We start from the raw sequence: 21,524 nt of genomic DNA, 5'->3' as shown, positions 1-21,524 counted from the left end.
AGGCTGCAAAGCATACGGCTCAATAAATCCAGAATGAACACAACATGCTCAGTTAGAGTTTTACATCTCTCTTCTCTGACACAAAGCTCTGCTGAATACTTTGGGAGAGAAAAGTGGCTGTATTGCATCTGAGGTTCTCTCTTACAGGCCTGATTAACACCTTTACAACACATAAACCACTTTCACAACTGCTCCTTGAGCAAGTCAGAAATGTGGTCATATGTCTCTGGTTGGCCTTGGCTCCCTCCTGGCAGCCAGGCTCACTGGACACTGAAAGAATGTTGCCAAGGGAAGACAGCAGCAGCAGCAATGTGGAAGTCAGCTGCTCTTCCTCGCTGTCAGGGGAGGCAGTACAAGCATGAAGCTCTGGAAAGGAGGCTGGTTGATCCACCCCACTCCTAAATGCATTTTCAGACATGGCTGGGTTAAATTTCCCTGGAAGTAATGTCCTGAAATCAGGCAGAGTAAAGGAAGAATTACAATTGATGGGAGTATGAAAGGTACAGGAAAAAAAGGCAGCATTTCTTGCATGTAAGTCTTTCAGATATACAAGCAATATCATAAAAATTCATGATGAATATTATTTACATATAGCACATAAACTTGACTAATGCTCCTTCAGAAAAGAAAATAAAAAGTACGTTTTCACCCCTGTGGAGCTTTCATGCCCTCTGATCTCACCTATGGTGAAACTGCTTGACCCTTCTCTACAGAAAAGAAATCACAGCTTTGACAAGACCAATAAGGCTATACTGAGTTCAGGAACAGCCTGGAGCTTACCGCAACAATGTATTTACACAAGATGTGCTTTAAAAATACTGGATGCCATGGGTAACAAAAATGCAGAACATTTCTGCAATCTTCTGTAATATCTCTTCTCTTGGGCACTGGCTCTCCTGTCCTCTGTGGAAGTCCAGCACTGTGCCACTGAAGTACACTACATTATTCAGCAATCAAAAAACAGAGGGGGAGAAAACAACGTCACTGCTTCAAGTGCTGTGTCAGATCACCATACTAAAAAAAAAAAAAAAAAAGCACTGTAATATGACCAGGAGTGCAGACAGGACAAAAGCCATGTCCAAAATTATGACAGAAAGAGCAACCTATCCTGGTAGAAAGCATTCAGGAGCAGCTCAGAAGCCTCCATTGTCATTAAGGTGCATTTCAGAGTACAAATTAATTAGCAAGAGGAGGCTTTCAGAAAAGGATTGAATCCTTTATTGGCAGTTCTCAGTGTGAAAGCCCTGTCACCATGGCTGAGAAAGTGACTCAGAAATTAAAATGAGAAGGAGACAGAGAGCTGCCACAATATCCAACTTCCCCTCCAACACCAACCCATCAAGCCATTCAGCCAGCAAATTCTGCTTTTAAATGTTATTGGTCACATACCATTATGTAACTAATATTGTGTCATATTACTCCAAGCTGTGCCCTGTTGTACACCTAAGTGACAGAGCATCCCTTAATATAATGTGGAGTGGAACAAATACAGGAAAGAAAAGATACAGATTTTATGGGTAGCATGGTTGCTACCAATTTACAGACTGATTATCCAAACTGATTCATATTTTTATTTTTAATACGATTACATTTCCTGCTACCTTCACCCTCCTCCACATTTTCCCTTAGAGCTCAGATGCTTTTTTTTTTTTCAAATTCACCAAACAGATGCAAAAGCTGATATTTCTCTGCCTACATTTTTCTTGCAAAAACCCTGGAACCTTGTGCTTAATGAGGAGGAGTTTTAATAGACAGAAATAGAGGTTACATTGGCTAACTGAGAAAAAAAGAACTGGATAAGAAAAAGATCAGGTTTCCACAGAAACAGAGCCACATCCTATAATATTCTTGCCTTTATGAATTTATTTATTTATTTCAGCTATATCTGTTTCTAAGCAATGGGTTACAATAATGTCCAGGAATTCAGAGTTGCGAAAACTCTGCTGTTAATAGGGGTCCAGATCTTCAGCTGCTATAAATCAGAAAACAGCTTTGCTGAAGTCAGCATTGCTAATGGCATCAGCGTGATTTATACCACTTAAGGATTTGGCCCAAGTGCTCCACCGAGAAATTAAATAAATGAAAAAATAAGTTAGAAGGTTTACACAAAAAGGAAGCCACCAGAAAACACTGCATGGGATTGCACATAGATGCCCTACTTTGTGATGGCTTTTCAGAAAGAAAAGCTTTTATGTATATCCCCTGGTTGTACGAGGAGAGTGAAGGAAGGTGCACACCTCAGCCTGCAAGTAGAAAGACAGGAACTAGCCACACGGAGGACAGCACAAAGTTCATTTGGTTTACACCTTCATTTTCCATCCTGACCCTACAACTCTTCTGAAGAAGAATAGGTTCTCAGTATTTTAAAGATATGTTGACAGAAGTGATTTTCAGTTATCCATTAATCACTCAGCTGCACTTGTATTTCTCCCCAAACATTTAATGGTGTGATAAGGAACTTCATGAGGAGCGATGTGTTGGTGTTTTACCTGGAACTCAGCGCAACACTGCATTTGGCAGATAAACTCAGTAGAGACTTTGGAACTGCACCATTGTTGTGCCAACTAGTTCAGTGGCAATTTAAATTTCCTCTTGCACAACTAAAATAAAAACAAAATCCAGTTTTGCTAGAATTAAAGAGAGACAAATCTGAAACCAAAACTGTTTCCCACTGCCCACATTTGAAGCTGTGAAATGGATCTCCATGTGGAGTTTTTCCAGCTGGATTTTATTTTCCTAATAAACTGAAAATTACACCCAGATCTGCTGAAAAAAAATTATTTTTGGAGCTTTTGAAACCTAGCTTCACGTCTAAATCATTTAGTTCTGGCCTGGCTCCTGGGTTTGTGTGAACTATTTGATCACTTAGTCACCATCCCTAGGACTGTTCAAGAAACAACTGGAGCAGCATTTAGTGCTATGGCCTAATTGATAAGGTAGTGATTGGTGGAAGTGTGTACTCAATGGTCATGAAGGTCTTTTCCAGCCTAAATTCTGTGATTTTTCTGTGAAAGGAAGAAAAATAATTTCTTGCTCCATAAAACAGAAACATACATCCAGGTAAAGAAATACACCCTCATGCTGTCACTTCAGGGATCATTTTTCTGGAGCACCACAACTCCCCCCACTTTAGCTATGGCCACCTTTCAAGGACATCACTGCATCACTGCAGAAAAGACCCCAGAACAAAATTAAGCGTATTACCCCAGCTGTAAAAGAGCAGACCGCTCACCCCATCGGTCAGCGTGACTGCTCAATACGGTTTGCTGAGCCTGGCCGCAGCGGAAGGCCGCAGCCATTCCTGCGCTCCCCACTCACGGCCTGCCCCAACTCCTCCAGCAGGGCCCAGCCGCGCTCCTCTCACTGCCCAGGCCAGCTGCCTGCACCCTTCATTGAACGAGCCCCTCTGCACATCTCAAGTACATTTGATTTTAGTGCTGCTCTCTGATGAGAGGGTGAAGCATTTCTAACACGTGGCAACAAAGTTGGTGTCCACCAGGGAGGCCAGAGCAGCCGGGCAGAGGAGGCACAATGGGAAGACACCTCACCAAGAAATCAAAGAACTTGTAGGAACACTGCAAACCACCACCTCAGCCACACACAGGCAGGACTCAACTTTTTTTCTGGCCACTTCCTCCCTGTGATCAAAGGCAGCAAAGAATTACCTTCAGCAGAAGAGGCATGTGAAGGGCTTCCTATTGACTGGCTGCCTCAGCTGCTGTCTCCTGTTCTGCGTTTCATCACTTCAGGGGGGAGAGAGGGAGACAAGAAAGAGAGAAAAACCTGAGGAAACCCTTCCCATATCATTCTCTCATTAAAAGCTGGATCATCATTGTAAAGCTGCATACTCTTTTAAGAAAATCTGATATTTAACAGCAGGAGTAAAAAAAGTTACAAAATAATAGCAATATTAAAAAAATAAATGTTTTATCCTAAGTCACACAAAATTATTCTGGTTGCATAACACAATACTTTCCCTTTGATCAAAGCCTTACCTGCTTTCTATTTTACTTCAACTCTAGCCAATAATACCTTGCCACTTTACTAAAACTTTTATCCAGCTCCAGCCTGTAACAGTCTTACCATCAATGTCTCACAATAAGCCATGAGAACTTTCTGTATTATCCCAAGTTCTCCTAAAAGTCAAGGAAACACAAAACTTAATTTTATTATTATTGTCACCTGAGATCTTTTCCTTAATTTTATTTTTCAGATGTTTCTGTCTATAGAGTCACAATAATTATAATAATCTTTGCCCATTGTACATATGATTATATTCTCAGCAGCAGTACCTTCCTAAATGCTGACAAATCTATTTTGTATTATGACAATTTGCATATGTATAATAGAGCCTAAATTCCTACAGCAATTAAGGAACTAGAAGCAAAAATAATTTTTCAAATGTTAGAAATGTAAGTACATGCTTTTTGTCAGTGAAAGCATATAGATTGGCTGTAAACCCCTCTGAAGAAACTGTTTCTCAAATTTATAGTATCATAAGTCTGCTTTTCGGACTCTCTGTTGATATGATAGTGCACATCATTAGAATCAATATTTTGATTATTTTGTGGGTTATAACTGATGCGCAGTCATCATCTGAGTCACTAAACGCATGCTGCTTATTCTTGCTTCTGAGATGGTTTGAGTTCAATTTCCACACAGTGTTCTTTGGTCAGCACCAAACCACTGTTTTGGTTACATAGGAACTCTTGTACAACACTGAAAACTTTTCTCTTTAATGTGTTTATCTTTCTCATAATCTTTGTTCAAGGTTCTATTTAGGCTTGACTTTATTGACCTGTGGGGGGTGGAAAAAAAAAGTGTCACTAGGTGTAACTTGCTGCTATGTTCTTGAAAAACTATTTGCCTTAGATCTACTTTGCGTCTCTCAGCAGTTTTTATTAATATCTCCTGTAAATTTTAGAAGTTACACCAGTTCTGCAGGATTTTCTTCATCTTCACACAGTGTTGACAACTAGGCATGGTGCATAAGCTGTGAAAATGCTCTGGTAAACCATTTATTCGCTGCAGCAGTCTCATCGTAACCACATGGCAAGAGGGCATTTTCAGCAGCATTTGCAGTCTGTACCATGTCTCTCTTTCCTTGGGTGCTTTCTCTATGGACTCACTGAACCATGGTAATGCCCAGAGAACAGATCCTATTGAACACTTTGCTCCATCTTTGAGCAACATTTACCAAAAGAATCAAAATGTGTTCTGCATAAGTTAGTTTTCTAAGATTCCATCAGCTATTTCTGCTCCCATAATGGCCACCTGGTCATATGTCACTGGGGAAGGGTCAGTTTCAAAAGCATCACTCTGTTCTTCTTGAAATCACCCATGCACTCACTGGCTTATCTTTGTTGCTTTCAGAAGATCATCAATATCTTCTTGCTGGACTTGCTCTCCAGCAGTCAAATTAGTGGATTATATCTATTCCATTTTTTCCAGGTCTAACCAGCTGTTCTCAAACAGTTCCAGTGACATTTCTAGATACCATTGGTTGGTATTTCTAGAGAGCTAGAAATCTGCTGGAATAAGAAATCATTCCTTTTATCATGTCTATTTTGTCATACAATGCTTCACTGCTCAGCAGCAAAGTATACCTTCTGACAATTCCAGTTGAAGAATAAATCCTTTTGTAACACTTATTTTAAGTCTGTATCTGGTGTTTTACCAGTTACTAATCTTTTTTTAACAAGAACACTTCTCTTCCAACAGACTGTCTACCATTTTTGTGATGTATGTGGGCATTTGGGAAGCTTTCTAGTGTAGATATGGTTCTCTTATGGTACAGAAGTTCAATTTATCACTTGCAAAACAGACTCACAAAATAGAATTCTGTCCCATTCTCTTGCTTAAATGTCCAAAATAATCCCATCATAATTGGATTATACCAATGTCAGAAATACAAAATTCTGGCACATTCCACTACCAGCACTTTCCAGGTAACCATGCTTTTATGTGACACAGTTATACTCCAAGGCCATAGTTGATTTGTGAAAATCAGTCATTACAGCAAACTCCGCTGAAATGCATTTGGCATGTATCATCACAAGCCTTAGAGATTTATGTGCTTCTATTCCAAATGGGCAGATTTCAAAACTGGAAAGTGACAATGGCTCTGGGCAGGTTTCAGAAGGCCAGTCTGCAAATTCATGCTCTGCAGTGATAGTGTATTGGTACATGTATCTTCTGAAGTTGTGCAAATCATTCCATTTCTTCCTTATGAATTTGGAAAAATGTCCACTGGCTCCCTCTTCTTCTCTGCTTATCTCCATAGATGTGACATTTTTTCTTCAAACCCCCCAATAGAAGACTGCATGTATTGTAAGCTGCACAAAAATTTAGCAGCTCAAGTAAATAAAAACAGTAGTAGCAGATGTACAAATGAAATGGTATCCAACTTCATTTCACCAACCATCTTGGAAAAGCAGCTCATGCAGAAAGGTTATTGCACACAAAAAGACTGAGTTACGTAGATAAATCTGCTTGACTCAGAATTAGCCATCGTTATCAAGCTGGTTAAGCACTGCTTGGTAAACACAGTTGGTCAAGTGCCTGGAGCCATCAATTTTCCCTCCATGCACAGTGGGATCAAGACAGAGAACAGAAATGGAAAGGTATAGGCTCTTCTTTTCGCCTTATTATGTGAATCATGTGGTTACTCTTTTCCTCCTGTGCAGATGCTTGGAAAGTAGTACAGAAAGGCAAGCTCTCACACACAGAATATAGAAGAACAAATTATTTGATTTCTTTAAAGTGTGTACAGGCCTTCTCACCACAGGGGATTCTTCACGATTTTTTTTCCTGACTGCTATTTATTGACTTCCTGAGTAAAACTGCAATTCCTCCTTTTCTTGGCTCTGTTTTGGTATTAGAATAAAAAAAACTTGAAATAAAACTTATTTAAATTAAAATACAAACACCCTTTCCAATGCCTAATGCAGTGGAACAGACACAGTTTAAAGTACAATCACGTTCACCTTTCCTGAGGGCCCTCACGTGGATGGATGAGCTTCGCACTGACATAGCCAGTTCAAATTTTGCTTATCTGAATAGCAGAAAAACTTTGTCAAGCAACCAAAGCACACTGAAACTTGATCACAATAACCTGAAAACTGCAGGAATAAATCAACATGGCAATTATCCACCATCCACCATTATCTCAGACTTCAGTGACTGCATCTCTACAAACATAGAACCAGGGTCAGAGGCAATTAGTCATGTGGCTCACCATGTTCTTTATGATTTAAACTGTACATATGGTGACTATATATTTTCTTCCAGTTCCTACCTGGGTGCTTTCTACAATTCAAGCATATTTTAACCCAGTGTAATTTTTCCAGAACTTTATCTTTCAGAATAACTGATTAACTCTTACTCTCTTGAGTTCTGGCTTCTGTTATTTATTTTAGGGTTATACTGCACCACCATTGTCAACTAGGTATGCTCTTTCCACGCACAGGATGGTTTTCAATAAGGATTTTTTCTTTGGTCCTTCTCTCATTTAACCCACTGAAGACATCTAAACGTAGTTAGTCTGCCCTCCACACTCCTCCATTTTTGACTCACCATTTTAGGAAAATTTCTTAAAAAAAAAAAAAAGTCCTCAATGTGTCATCAAAGAATCATAGAATGGTTTTGGTTTTAAGGGATCTTAAAGATCATCTAGTTCCAACACTCCTGCCATGGACAGGGACACCTTTCACTAGACTCAGAACCGATCCAACCTGGCCTTAAACACTGCCAGGGATAGACATCCCCACTGAAGAGGGGAATTCTTTTTAGAGGAAAAAGCTTCCTGCTTTTCTTTTGGTAGCTCAGCCAAATCCAAAGTTTTATTGCGCTTTTTATCTTTCTTTGCAAATGGGTTGTGATTTTCCCCTAGCAGCCCATTCATTAAGTGCCCTTCCAAACCAGTGTATCACTCCTGGCTCAGAGATGGCCATGAACCAGGTCCAGGGCTGGCACAGCAGATTATGAAACATGTGAGTCACTGTCCTGCCAGGCAGCATGGCAAAACCTCTATTAGCATCTTGTTAATTCACATAGAAGCCTCTCCCAGGTTTTCTTTTCTTATCCTAATATGCTGCTCTGTCTTTTATTCCTCACTGCTTCCTCTTCCTGCCCTAGGGAAATATCTTATTCCATCAGTTCCTATAACTATTTAATATCCTTGGCCTTTAGTCTGAAAATTTGGTAAAAGGGTTAGGTATCAGCACTCACTCCAAGTGCTGATTAGTGCTCTTTCCAGCAGTCCTCAGGGAAAGTGATCACTCAGAATTTGTCCAAGATTCACAGATCTTAGGCTCCTCCCATGGTCACTCTCTTTTTTATTCCTGTGAAAGGCTTTAACCATCTTGAAGCCATAGCAATTGACGGACTGGATAAATTTATACAGTTTCCCTTGGAACTCTGGGGCAAAGCTGCATAGATGTGCCCACTGCATGAGCAATCCCCTACTGCTTTTTGTTTGGTTTGAGCCTTGTTCTCTTGAGCCTCACCCCATGCGCTTTAGCTCTCCCACTGGCACAAACAACACATAATCAATTCTTATAGGCTTTACTCGGTACCTTTCAAGATTTTGTTGTGTCTTCTCCAGACTGAAGAGTCCTAGTTTATTTAGTCATCTTTGCCCACCCCCATTGCCTTTGAATCCTTTCTAATTCCACTACATTCTTCCTGAGACAAGGAGATGAGAATTGCATATGGTATTAAAGATAGGAGTGAACCAAGGTTATTTTCTGTTTTGTTCTTTAATCCTTTCTTGGCAATTCCTAACATTTTAATTGGTTTACTACTTAAAAAAAAAAAAAAATGCTTATGATTTGAAGGATCTGTCAAAACTCCAAGATCTTGCTCCTGGGGACAACAGTTAGCTCAGAGTCCATAGACATATAACCTGATGCTGTTTTTTTTTCCCTATATGTGCATCTTTCCACAGCCTGCAGAGGCAGAGCTACAGCAGAAATAACATGGGAGTCACTGCATTTCTAACTCTCCATTTCTCCAGTGTGCACTTACAGCATCCTAAAAAAGGGCAGAAGTGGGGAGTGCTGCTCTCTAGCTCCAGCTGCAGAATAAAACAAACTGACAGAATTCAACCATGGATTGACAGTAAAATGGGGTGAGGCCACAGACATGGGTACCAGAACAATTCACATCTCATCTCCTTCTCTATCAGGAGAGACAAGAGTGAGCAGATTCCACCCACATGCCACCACTGCCACAGAGTTCACCAATTCCTGTGTGGAAGATATAAAATAAACACATCAAAGACAAGATTTCGACTCAAGAAGATCTTAAAATCTTAGGAGACAAAGAAAGGAAAGAAAAAGGAATGAAGTGACCTTACAAGGATATGCAGCAAGCCAGAGCAAAACCATGAGAGGCATCTCCACCCCTAAGTCATGTAAGAGTCATTTTTTCTGCCTACTCTAACCAGAACAGAATAAAATATTAGGGGAACTTGACTAACCACTTGTTCCTCTAAAAACAAAAACTTAAGCTGGTAAGTAAAAAGAAAAGATTTCTACAGAGAGGTTGTTTTTCAGTTCCTACCACTCAAGCCTCCAGCCAAAATCACCCAGAGGCAATCTCTGCTCTCATGTCCTGTTAAACAAAGGATTGTCCAACACACACCAAAAACTCAGATCGGGAAAATGAATGGAAACTTTGCCTATAAGCAATAGGAGCGAGACTAGAAAATTTGAGAAAGAAATAAATTTATAAATATTTGAGATGATCTTTTCACTTCATGTTTTTTCTTTTATTTTTTTCAATTTTCACTCCTCACTCTTCTCCCATCTCCTCCCTATCTTCCCCCTCTTTAGTATACATAGCAAAGTACCCGTGCCAAACAACCTAAAGTGGAGCCATGGCAAAAAATTTACAATGTGGAGGAGCTAGGAAAACATCTCCATTGTAAGCTGCGTGCAGGCATGGGTGGACTCAAGGTGTCATATCAGGCTGTCAAATAAAGTATGAGTGAACAATAGTGAATCAAAACCGTTTAAATGAATTGTTTTGTTTTCGCTCACTGCCTGGTAGGTGCACCTGTGCTCCAGATGATATACATCTTTGTTTTCCTGCTTAATATTCAGCACATGAGACACACACATAGAAAAATAAATAAAAGGGAGGGAAGGAGGAGGAGAAAATAGATTATTCTTTTAAGTGCCTTCAGAATTAAATCTTAAAGGTAAGGTCATGCACACAGGAGGTTGGAAAGACTGGGCAATTACCCATCAGGCTTGCATAATTAAATGGAAGGTAGAAGATGGGGGCACTGAAGACTGGGGAAAAGAAGCTGCATTTCACACACTGCCGGGGGGACTATGGGTGTTTGATAGCATGAGCAGGTGCAGGAGTGCTTCTTAGAGTATAATGGAGAAAAGGAATCTGTCTGGTTTCTCTTGTGGTTGCAATGCATTTCCCCCAAGATGCAGCTGAAATATATTGTTGCTTCTGTTGTCCTGATGCAGGTGAACATGCATAAAAGACTGTAAAACTAGTCAGCTATTTCACAGGCTGAAATATTGGCAAAACAAGCTGCCATTGTATAGCGTGAAAGTAATAAAAATAGGAGAGGGAAGAAAGGTTTCTGCAAACACAGGCTCCCTCATAACCAGTGAATCCTTTTTTCTTCTTTTCTTTTGCTTGTGTGCAGTGTCAGGAATCAAACTGAACTGTACTTTTGGCAGGAGCTCCTGCTAGATGTGAGCAGTGAACTTACCCTGCCCTCCAAGATAAAAGTTTAAAAAACTGAAATGGAAGCTGCTCCTAAGAGCACAAGCTGTTAAAGCAAACCAAACTGGAGCTGCTGTGTTGGTTTTTCCCTTTAGGACATCACTATGGTATTTTGCAGTGATGGCTTCGTACCCTGAGGTCCTTGGGTGCAGGAGGGAGGGATATTAATATTTTTCTATTGACTTCAGCAAAGCCCTTCTCTGAATTAAACCCAGGAGTTTGGTTGGCTTCCTGAAGAGGTTAGTAAACTATTTTTGGTATGATTACTTTTTAGCTGAAACTAAACTCCTCTAAAAGCCTTATATAAAAGCAAGGTTTTTAGGCTTTGATTCCCTGTAGCCTCCATACTGAAAGCCCAAATAACACGGCAAGTATAGGTGGCAGTGCCACATGTGAGAAATCTGTCCTGGGACTGAGGAAAAAATTGTCTACCGATACAGGTCTTTGTTTTGATACACACTAAGATTTAAGTTAATTAGTCCTATACCTAGTCCTATCCCACTAAATAACTGCTGCCAATCTGGTTTCTTTTTCTGGAACCCTGAATAAGCACCCACCCACATCACCCCCAGCAGCATCTTAAGCCTTTTCAAGTGCTCAACCATCAAGCAAAGGACTGGGTGAAAGCCACCAAACTGTCTAAATTAACTGCAGAGAGCCAAGGAGATGTAACTGAGCCATACTCTACGTTAAGAGCAGGTAATGTTTCTGACAATAAAGAAAGATTTAGAAGGGATGGAATTATCAGTGTTCACTGGAGAATGAATTGCATCTGAAACTGTGCCCTTCAGCAATGTGCTGTGTTGGAACTGAGATTGACAATTATAAAGCTGATCTACAGACTAACACAGTATAAGTCACAAGGATCCTTATTGGATTCAGATGGTTGGTCCTATGCACTTGGTGACAGCCAACCTTTATGTTCTTGTGTGCTAATGAAGGGGTCTTTTGTCAGGGAAGGACATCAAGTCTTTGGGAAGCTGCCTTCCATAGATACACCACGCCCTCCCCTCAAAAAGTTGGGATTAGTGCTAATGTTAGTGCAAAAAGATTACAATACAGTAACAAAATACAAGGTCAGAGATGAGAGAGTTCACAGCAAGGATTTTCTCACTAACAAATTGAAAGCAGCTGTTTTGAAATACATATATTAAAAAAGGCAGAACTGACAACTTTTTTAAGAGACACTTAAGATGAACTCAAAACAAGAAAGCCTTTTCTGCCTTGGAGTAATACATGAAGACACATTTCAAGTGTCCCCAAGTCTGTTCTCTCCATTACATGATCATTTGTAAGGAAATCTGAAAATAATTGCCTTGGCTTTAGTGATGACAGAGCCCCTGGTACTGTCCAGCTGAAACTGCCTCCTTACTTTCTTCTTTCTTGCTGTCTCTGGCAAGTTGTTTCCATACTTGTCCTATGACGCTTGCATTTTTCACTCTCCCAGTATTAACAGGAACACACAAATCACTCAGTAAAAAAAACCTTCAAATCCTGTTGAAAGGCCTTCATTAAAATTCTATTAATATCTGTTTGTCTCACACTGTGAATAAATTGTTGACACTTCCATGTTCTTCTAAATAAAGCCAAAAATAAAGCACTGTCTTTCTGAAAAGCACTTGACATGTAAGAACAGCCAAGTTCTTGATGGAGCACACTATATTTTCGCTAAGGGCTCCACTGTTGAATATTCTGGCAGCTTAAGATGTTCATCTAAACAGTAAATGCCGCGATAATGGATGCAACATTTCACAATTTAGTTGGGGATCTGCCTACACGAGACACAGTTGCTGAGAAATGGACAGATGGAAAAAACCAAAATATTTCTTCAGGCCCCTGACTTTCATTAGCTTTTCACTCCATAACCCTTAGAGTGAGATCATGAAGTTCCAGATAGATTGAAAAAGAATCCAAATTTTGTAAATATCCATGCATTTACAAGTTTTCTCCCTTCTTCCTAGGTAGCAGTAACTTCTGCCCCTGTGTTAGGGGTAGAATATAAGTGGAACCTAGGTGGCATTTTCTAGCAGCACTACCATATGCCTTTAATATTTTACAGAACAGGAAAACATTCCCAAATCAATTACCCAATAGTTTCTTTGAAAAGGCTAATTTAAGCAGGAGAAACTGAATACTAGGCAGGTAAGTTAGAGGTCAGGAGTCTTCTGTGTCACATCAGATGTAATGTTCTTCACAGAAGTCTGTATGTCACATAAGGGTCTTACTGCAGTTTTAGCCATTTGAGAAACAACACATCTTTCCAATGCTGAAGTTTGCACAAAAAATGTCATTATTCTAGAGAAGTGGTTCTCTGCCAGGCAAAATCATTATTATTTGGCTTTAGCTAGGCAACAGAGTTTCCCCTTATCCTTTCCAAATTTTTTACATCTCCCCTTCTTCATTTATCCTGTTATCTATTTGGTAGAAGTTTTCTTCCATATTTTTCCCCTTACCCTTCCTTTCCCCCCTCTCTTCTGCTCCACAGAAGCTGCTAGTTTAGCATCTGTAGTGGCATCAGCCTAGCCTTTGATAGAGATGTGGTGGTCCAAGATTGCTCCAAGAGGCCTTCATTTGGGTTTTTTTCAGCAGATATGACTAGATCTCAAATCTGACTATTTTTATTGTTCAAAAGCTCAGAGTATGGAGAGTTTCTGTATAAACCCTCCAACACTTGCAAGCAACTGGTACAGTGGTCTGAGAGATTTGAGGTCAGCACTGGAAACTGCAGAGCTAAAGCCAAGAAACTTTTTACCACAGATCAACATGAACCCTTCAAGGATACTTACTTCTGACCTTTATACTAACCTGAAGAATATGCTTTGTGAAGTTCTTTCATAACATTGAGCTTTACAATTTAGATCACTAGTATGACTTTGGCACCAAGCCAGGGAATATGTCACTTGCCCCATTTAACTGCTTGCCCCATTTACACTGACCTGAAACAACTTCAAATACAGGATTTCCAGGAGTTTGTGAATAAATCTCCTTAGTACTTTTAAAGTTAGTCAAATTTCTCACTGTAAAACTAGGCACTGCACCTAATTCTTCAGATCCACCAGGGTTCACTGTAAATATTTCCAGTCCATCCACACACAGTAATTTAGCCTTGGAGATATTTTTCTTCATCAATGAGTATACTGCTTCCTCTTTTCAGTGTTTCCAGCTATGAATTGAAGGAGCATCGTGTTCCCAGGGTACCTCCCAGGAAGGTTTCCTTGCAGAGCAAAAGCGAGGGTGGAATCATGGCTTAAATCCTCCAACACGTTGCAGCCAGAACAAAGTGAAAGCAAAGCAAAATACAACAAAAATGGGAAACAAAATATACAACTGACACTTTTAGCATTACAGTGGCTAGAAAAAGCTCTGGGCTGGGATTTTTCTGAACCTCACAATGGTGTGGCAAGCTGCAAAATAAGGGGAGGGTATTTTGTCAGGAGTGTAGTCAGCATGGTGCTGCTCCCCAGTGAAGCAGCCAAAACACTTGCCCACACAAGAGAAAGGTACTTCAAGTCTGCTTTGAGGTTTGTTAATCCATGTATGCAAGTGCCTTGTAGCACAGGACAGACACCTGACAAACTGGCCCTGCCTGAAAGCTGCAGAGAAAACAGGCACATAATAACAGAAAAACAGAAAAACATGAAAGGTTGAGCAGAGAGAGAGAAAAGCATTAACACTGTTTCTAGGTATGTTTGTACAAAGGAGCAAACCAAACAATTTTCCCTGTTTCATTACTCCTGAACACAAAGAGAGGGGTCTTGTGAATCACTCCAAGCACCTCCTCCAGTGGTGCCTGAGGGGCCACAGCACCAGACAGAACTGAGCCAGAGATAGCCATTAAAAGAAATCTACTCATTAAATCTTCATGCTCATACAGTGATTTAAGCCCAGAGCCTTGTAAGACAAGCATTTCAGCATATTTTCACATTTATCCACCAGGTCCACTACATTCTTTCTCATTACTTTTGCAAACACAACCAGTATTTTATAGTCTCCAGTTCATTCATTCTTAATGTTTGTGATTCCTCTTATAAGGCTTGGAAATAGCACTTCTTCCTCAAAAGATTCTGTCTTTTTCCACTTGGCCAATAATATTTCTGCTGTCACAAGGTGGGAGACAAGACAGCTTTGGTTTGTTTGCTTCTTTGTTTATGCACTGGCATGCCTGCCTTTCCTATAGATATCAAATGAAATTATAACCATTAGCATCTCTGGTGCAGGACAGTGAAAAGGTGTGTATGGCCTCATCTCAGGAAAATATGAGAATTTTCTCCTTTATCCTAATGTCTTCCTTACTTTAGAAGGTAAAGGAGAGGTATTCATCTTGCCTAACATAAGTACACACACGTGCAACTTAGATTTCCTTTGTAGATGCTGAAAGTAAAAGGCTCTAGCCTCTTATAATGCTTTATACCATGCTCCATATTCTCCTATTAAAAAAAACATTATATTGAAATGTGGTCTCTTTCCATTCACAGAGGCAGTCAAGGCTGACTGCTCAGATGTAAATGGTTATTTCATACTCTCAGAGTCACATGAGTTGAAGTCCAGCCAATGCATCTTAATTACATAAAAAACATAGAGTACTAGAAGAAAAACAGGGGTTTCCTTGCAAAGAAAGTTAGTATTTTCTGTTTGTGTCTTCTGAAACTGCAAGATGACAAACGGAGATGGCACCTGGTAAGCTTTATATTTCCACTGTTTTCAACACTGGGAGCTCAGCTGATGAAAGAACAGAAGTGGGTGAATTTGTGTCACTACATTATTGGACCTTCACTGTTCTCTGTTGCACAGCTGTTTACAAAAAAGTTCAAAAATTACAATTTTTTTAAAGGAAGGATTTTGTACTTCTCTCTGCTTGTTCAAAATATAAGGCAGCAAGGACACAGTCATTTGAGGTAAAATCCCTGCAGTTCTCCAGAAACTGATCTGGACTAACACCTAGAATTTCCAAAGTCATGGAACTGTCCTGACTTTCAGCTGCCCTCGACACCTTGGAGACACTCCAGGCAGTTTTCTGCTGCAAACTCAGCCAAGGAGGGGATAACAGAGAGGCATGGATTTCTTATTGCCTTTTTTGTGGTGTTATTCCCATATCAGTTTAGTCAATTTTCCTGTTTATTCACCTTGATTATATTCTGCTCAGTGCAGGAGAAATCACTCTGGATTCAGATATCTCATGTAAATGCATAGCTTACATTTTTATTTTCGGCGTGGACAGCTTACATCTCTGTAAAATGCCAATGACTGCCACACGCTGGAGGATGCTGGCTTTTTGCAGTAACTTTCTTCAGAGAAATAGATTCATTTCCAGTTTAGTGAACTGAAAGGATCAGGCCGTGTGGATGCAATACAAGGAGAGAGAAGGGGGTTGGTGACCTCATTTCGTTACTTTCAGTGGAACTGCATCTATGCTGTTCCGTAAAACTGCACAAATGTAAACGAGGTGTGAACTGCTTTCACATCTCATTTAGGTAACAGATGAGGCATGAAATGTGTTTCAGGGGCACGTGTACCAGAGCAGTATGCTAAGGCTTGTGACAATGAAGGACTCCTTTTTATCACACACAAGAAACCTTTCTCAGAGCACTGGATTAGCTCTGAAAAAATGTGTGAGGAGGAGAGATGTCATCAAGAAATGGCACGTTGTCTGCTTTTATTAGCTATCAAAATATTTTGGATCGCAATCGAAGTTCCTGGAGTCCTCTGTCAATGCAAAGTTTGTTTAGTTTTCATTTCCCACAAAATAAGTCATCTCCAGATGGCACCAAACAATGAAAATAAGTGAGTAAACATAAAGTCTCTGCTCCTAGAAATGTGCTTCTGAGCCAGAATGCAGATTCACTTCTCTTGAAGAACATGAATCTAAAATAAAAAATATTCTTCAGCTGTTTTTCAAAAAAATACAGGTTGCAAGAATGTTCTTGCCAATCACACAGCACGTGTAACATCACAGGGCTTTATTTTTATTTCTAAAACATGTACAGATAAGGTAGAGGAAAGTTAAGTCAGGTTTAAGGTAAATTAACACAGCTACAAAAAAAGTTGGGAAAATGTGAAGAAAAAAAAAGCCAAAGTCACCATAAAATAAAAAAGTTAAAGTAAAAATGCATTCTAAATTAGAAAGACTCTGCAATGAACTATGCAACCCATGGAGAGATATTCACCTCCATGGTATCAGGTGAGCATAGAAGGATATTTGCTAGCAGAGAGACAGAGGAAAATCTAAAACATATTTTGATGCCAGTGGCAGAGTTGAAAAGTTCAGCAAAGGACACAGTCATGAGGAGAACTTCACATGCTAAGGGCAGTAGAAATGTAGACATCCAAGAGCAAAGCAAAGCAAAGCAAAGCAAAGGAAAACTTCCTTCGCATCACAGTGATAAAGAGTTCAAAAATGTTCTGATTTTTGTAGAAACCCACCAAAAGTCTCTTCAGATGTTTTCAGCATTTATACCTTTTATCACAGAAAAAGTTTGAATATACCTGTTCAGAATTTGAAGTACTTCTTGAATTTTTTGACACTGTGAAACCACTAAAAAAACCAAAACAACCCCATTTTTCCTCAGTTAAGCACAATTCCCTTGACTGACAATACAACTTTTATAAACATTAAAAATTAACTTAATCTTACTTTGTTAATCAGTCGAAATTATTTCTTAGAAAGCACTGGTTATGGATAGTGCTCCAAGCTTTGTCTTACAGTTTCTTGCAATGTCCTTTTTTTAATTCAGGTGGGGCACATCAAGTACACACACAAATTAACTACTGATGAGTAATGGCTTTACAATACTGAAATAATAGCTTGAAGAACCAAATACTTCAGCTATTACTTAGGCAAAACTCTCACTAATTTGAGACTGAAAGGGAAATCTACTTGAATAAAACCTGCACAATCGAGCCAAAAACTGCTAATAAATTAAAAGACTGAATGGAGAAACAAGGACTCAGAGTTCTGGACAGTGTAGAAATTACCTGGCAGAACATTGCTAATGATTCAGAGAAGTCATTGCAAACATTTTTCTTCTTGTGCATCTCCTTCAAATTTAGGAAGCATTTGGGTGCTGTTCTTTACCATAAACATGCCCTCCTCTACCTGTTCAATCTAACTGGTACATGTCAGGTCTCCTGGATAATCACCATCATTCCTTCAATTAAATGATTATAAATCTCTTGCCTAGCTCTCATTTTCAAGGCTGCAGGCTGCCTGCATATTAACATTGCTCTTACCTCCCTTCTCAAACCTTCTTCAACACTTCTCCCTCCATCCTTTTCCTACGCTTTCCTTAGGTTCCCCACCTCCCTTCATTGTTCTCTCTGAATGTCCTTTCTCCATCTTTACCTGAGAAAGGCCTGTTTTGCACTCAGCTGTGCCCCACAGAATCCACATGCAACCAAGAGCTGCCAACAGATGCCCACAGACTGCCACCCACATGCTCCTGATTCATACCCAGCCATCGAGATCCCTTCAAAGTCTGTTGCCAAGTTATCTCACTTTCAAAGGTGACTGTCTTGACTCGGCATGTCAGCAGTTATCTGGCATTCACCCTCTTTTCATCCCTGCATAGAAATGGATTCACAGGAACACAGTCCTTATTTGTCCTTTGCAGTCATTTTTCCCCTAAACACATTTAGCATTTTACTCACCTGCACAGATGAGCATCTCAAGGGCAGTAGAGACCCTGGGCATTACACTGTAGCTTCAAACCACACAGTAGAAATGTCAGTCCGTGTGTCTCTGCTTCTCCTTCTCCTGTTAATGAGTTCATTTGTCTAGATAAATGGCAGCCATCTGCAGATCCTCTCAGAAAGATCACAGCCTCAAAGATAAACAGTACAGTAAATAAACCTTTTTGTAGATAACCATTGTCTCAATTCATCATTTGACTGACTCTCAGCCATTAAACTTATTTGCTTACAGGATAGAAAGATCAGAGGGTCCTTTAAGTCTAACTGTGGAGAACTTAAGACACTTCAAAACATCATCTCTCTCAAGGATTTTTTTTCTTTTCCTACCAGCATTGCTTTTTTTGTTACATCTTCTGCAAGGTCATATCACCTGACGAGTGCCAGTTGGGCAGTCTGTTGGCAGAAGCAAGTAAGCCAAAATCACAGGGTCTACTGAAGAGTCATTCCTCTCTGTAACACCTGACATACTTCTCTTTTACTAGGACCTGTATATATTGCTGACCTGATCAATTACCCAATATGGTTTCAAGGATCAGACAAAGATCAAGACTTTATCATGGTCTCTCTCGCTTCAGTGATCAAACAGGTCCTGGCTGCAATTCTCTCAGCAAAGCATGTCCAGACTCTGAGTAGTTGTGTTTTAATCTGAAAGAGGGATGTTAAGATGGCATTTCACTGTCAGTGGAATATGGGGCTGAATGGCTTTTAATCAGATATATTCAAAGCCATTCAACATCTTACATATTTTATTTAATGGCCTAGAAAATATGTTTTTTAGCATATAGGACTGCAGAATTAATACCTGAGGACTACATTAGTGTTACAACTTCATGCAGTGGCAAAACAGATCACCTTTCCTGAGCATCTAATGAACAAATACCATTGCAAAAGGATCACTTATCCTCTATTAGAGTAAGAGCAAAGATACTGTGCTAACACTCTGTTATTTGTACTTAAAGAAATGTACAGCATAGACAATTATCAAATAAATCTATTGGTGCAGCACAGTGCAAGTTTTCCAATGAATTGTTACTTACCTGCAGCTTTTTGATCTTCTGAGGTGTGTTTGCATGAGGTGATGATTCAAGGAGTCAATGAGCTTCAATGGCATTCAGCACACCTCAGAAATGCCATCTCACAGATGTCCCTGTTCTGTGTTTCAGTCAATGGGAGACCACCTTACACATAACAAAGACCATGACTGAGAAACAAGAAGTATTATAGTTCTGCACACATCTTTTCAGAAAACTCGATTCACCTGAATGCTGATCAGGAATCCTGCCACTAAATTTAGAATTAAAAATAAAACTAACTAACAATCAAAAAAAAGGCAGATTCTTTTAGTTCCAAAGCCTTTAATTCATGATCAAACATAAACCTTAAATGAGAAGTACTTTCATTAATCTCATTTTACATTTATTCAGATTTCTCTTCCTACTGTGCGTATCTTTTTCTTTTCCCTACTTTTCTCTCCTGAACCTCTGAGGTACTGTTTCACCTTTAAAACTAATAAAACTCTTTAATCATCAGGCTGTTAATTCAAATATTTCTTTTTCACTAGTGAAGAGAATTAACATTTTCTTCACTTTTCTGTAAGGGATTTGCAATCATCCACTAATCAAGATAAATAGAAGAGAAATCACAAACTACCCGAGGCCAAGAGTTTTGTACTTTGGTGCTTAATGACAAGCACATAAATCCATATATAAGTAACCAAATAAACAACCCAATTAAAAAAAAAAAAGACAGAACTTCCAGCAATCCTCATTGATTTCCTTAGTCACTTTGTTTTCTTTATTGCTAGTGAAAAATTGAGTACTTATACACAATGCTTAACTGAGGGTTTTCACATTTGAAAATATTTACTTCAGAAAAACTATTCTGAGAAACTTCTGCCCGAATATAAGAAATGAAAAATATTGAAATTTTGATGACAATTGTAAATTATGGGATTAAGAAGATAACTTCTTATATCTCATATAATGTCAAACCTAATGATTCATGGTGCCACTGAGTTATGCATATTGACCTGAGGGATTCCAGGCAAATAGCAAATAAAAGTGTTCCTAATGACTGGTAAATCAAGGCATACAGGTATGTATGCCATCAAAGCCTAAGGTAGCCGCTGCATGAGTTCACGCTTGCTTTTGAAGCCAACTACAAGAAAATTGTTACTAGACTGAAACTCATAACTTTGTAACAGATTAGGGAATTCTTGGACTGACATTTCTCAAAGGGCCTCACCCTATAATTGCTATACAACTGATCCCGCACAGGAGGCATTTCTAAATTCAGGCTTCTTAGATTTTTGTAGGTAACTGGTTTTCATCATTTCAAAATCTAAGAATGGGACAGGGAATGGTAAGACCTAAAAATATTCAAGAGTGATGATTTGCCTTCACCTATATCTGTGGTACAGATCCTCTGTAATCACTGATACCATAGCAAAACTTCTTTCATTACCATAATGTAGGAACATACTCCATTAGAAAAGCACCAAGAAGAATTCAGACCTCCAGAGCTTAGAACAAAAACCTACACCTCAAAAAAAAATGAAAATAAAGCCATACTGCAGAATGACACATTGTCAAGTGGTTTGGCTACCGCTAGACTGTCAGGACATTTATTTTCCTCCAGGCATTTCTCAGGTGGCTACAGAATCTTCCAGCTGAAACCTCTGTGGCTCTGTGGCAATATTGACACATGACAGAAGCACCAGTATCCGACCTATCTTTGTGGGACTGCAAATACAGGATGCTGTTTGCTCAGTAGTGTTATTAACCATAGAGTCTCTGAGCTCCAGTTGTTAGTAAACATTCATTATCAGAATCTTCTATGAAAATCAAAAGAAGGCAGCAAATATGACGAGGCAGTATTTTCAGTTTTTCTTTTGCAACTGCCTCTCGGGACTAATTAGAGCTGCTTTTGTAATTCACAAGCTATAAATTCCTTCAGATGCTTTTGGAAACACTATGTGATCTCCTTGGTGAGATTCTGCTTTGTGCTGATACGGCAAGTCAGCTAAACTTCTCAAATCATGTAACAATCTGTCTGATTAACACAGAGAGGAAAGCCAAGCATGGTTA

Source organism: Pseudopodoces humilis, chromosome 1 (genome assembly GCF_049639895.1).
Source record: "Pseudopodoces humilis isolate 2021_Gansu_Grassland_sample_001 chromosome 1, ASM4963989v1, whole genome shotgun sequence".
In the NCBI taxonomy this organism is placed as follows: Eukaryota; Metazoa; Chordata; class Aves; order Passeriformes; family Paridae; genus Pseudopodoces; species Pseudopodoces humilis.
The sequence above is the reverse complement of the archived record's forward strand: the minus strand, read 5'-3'. Positions refer to the sequence as shown.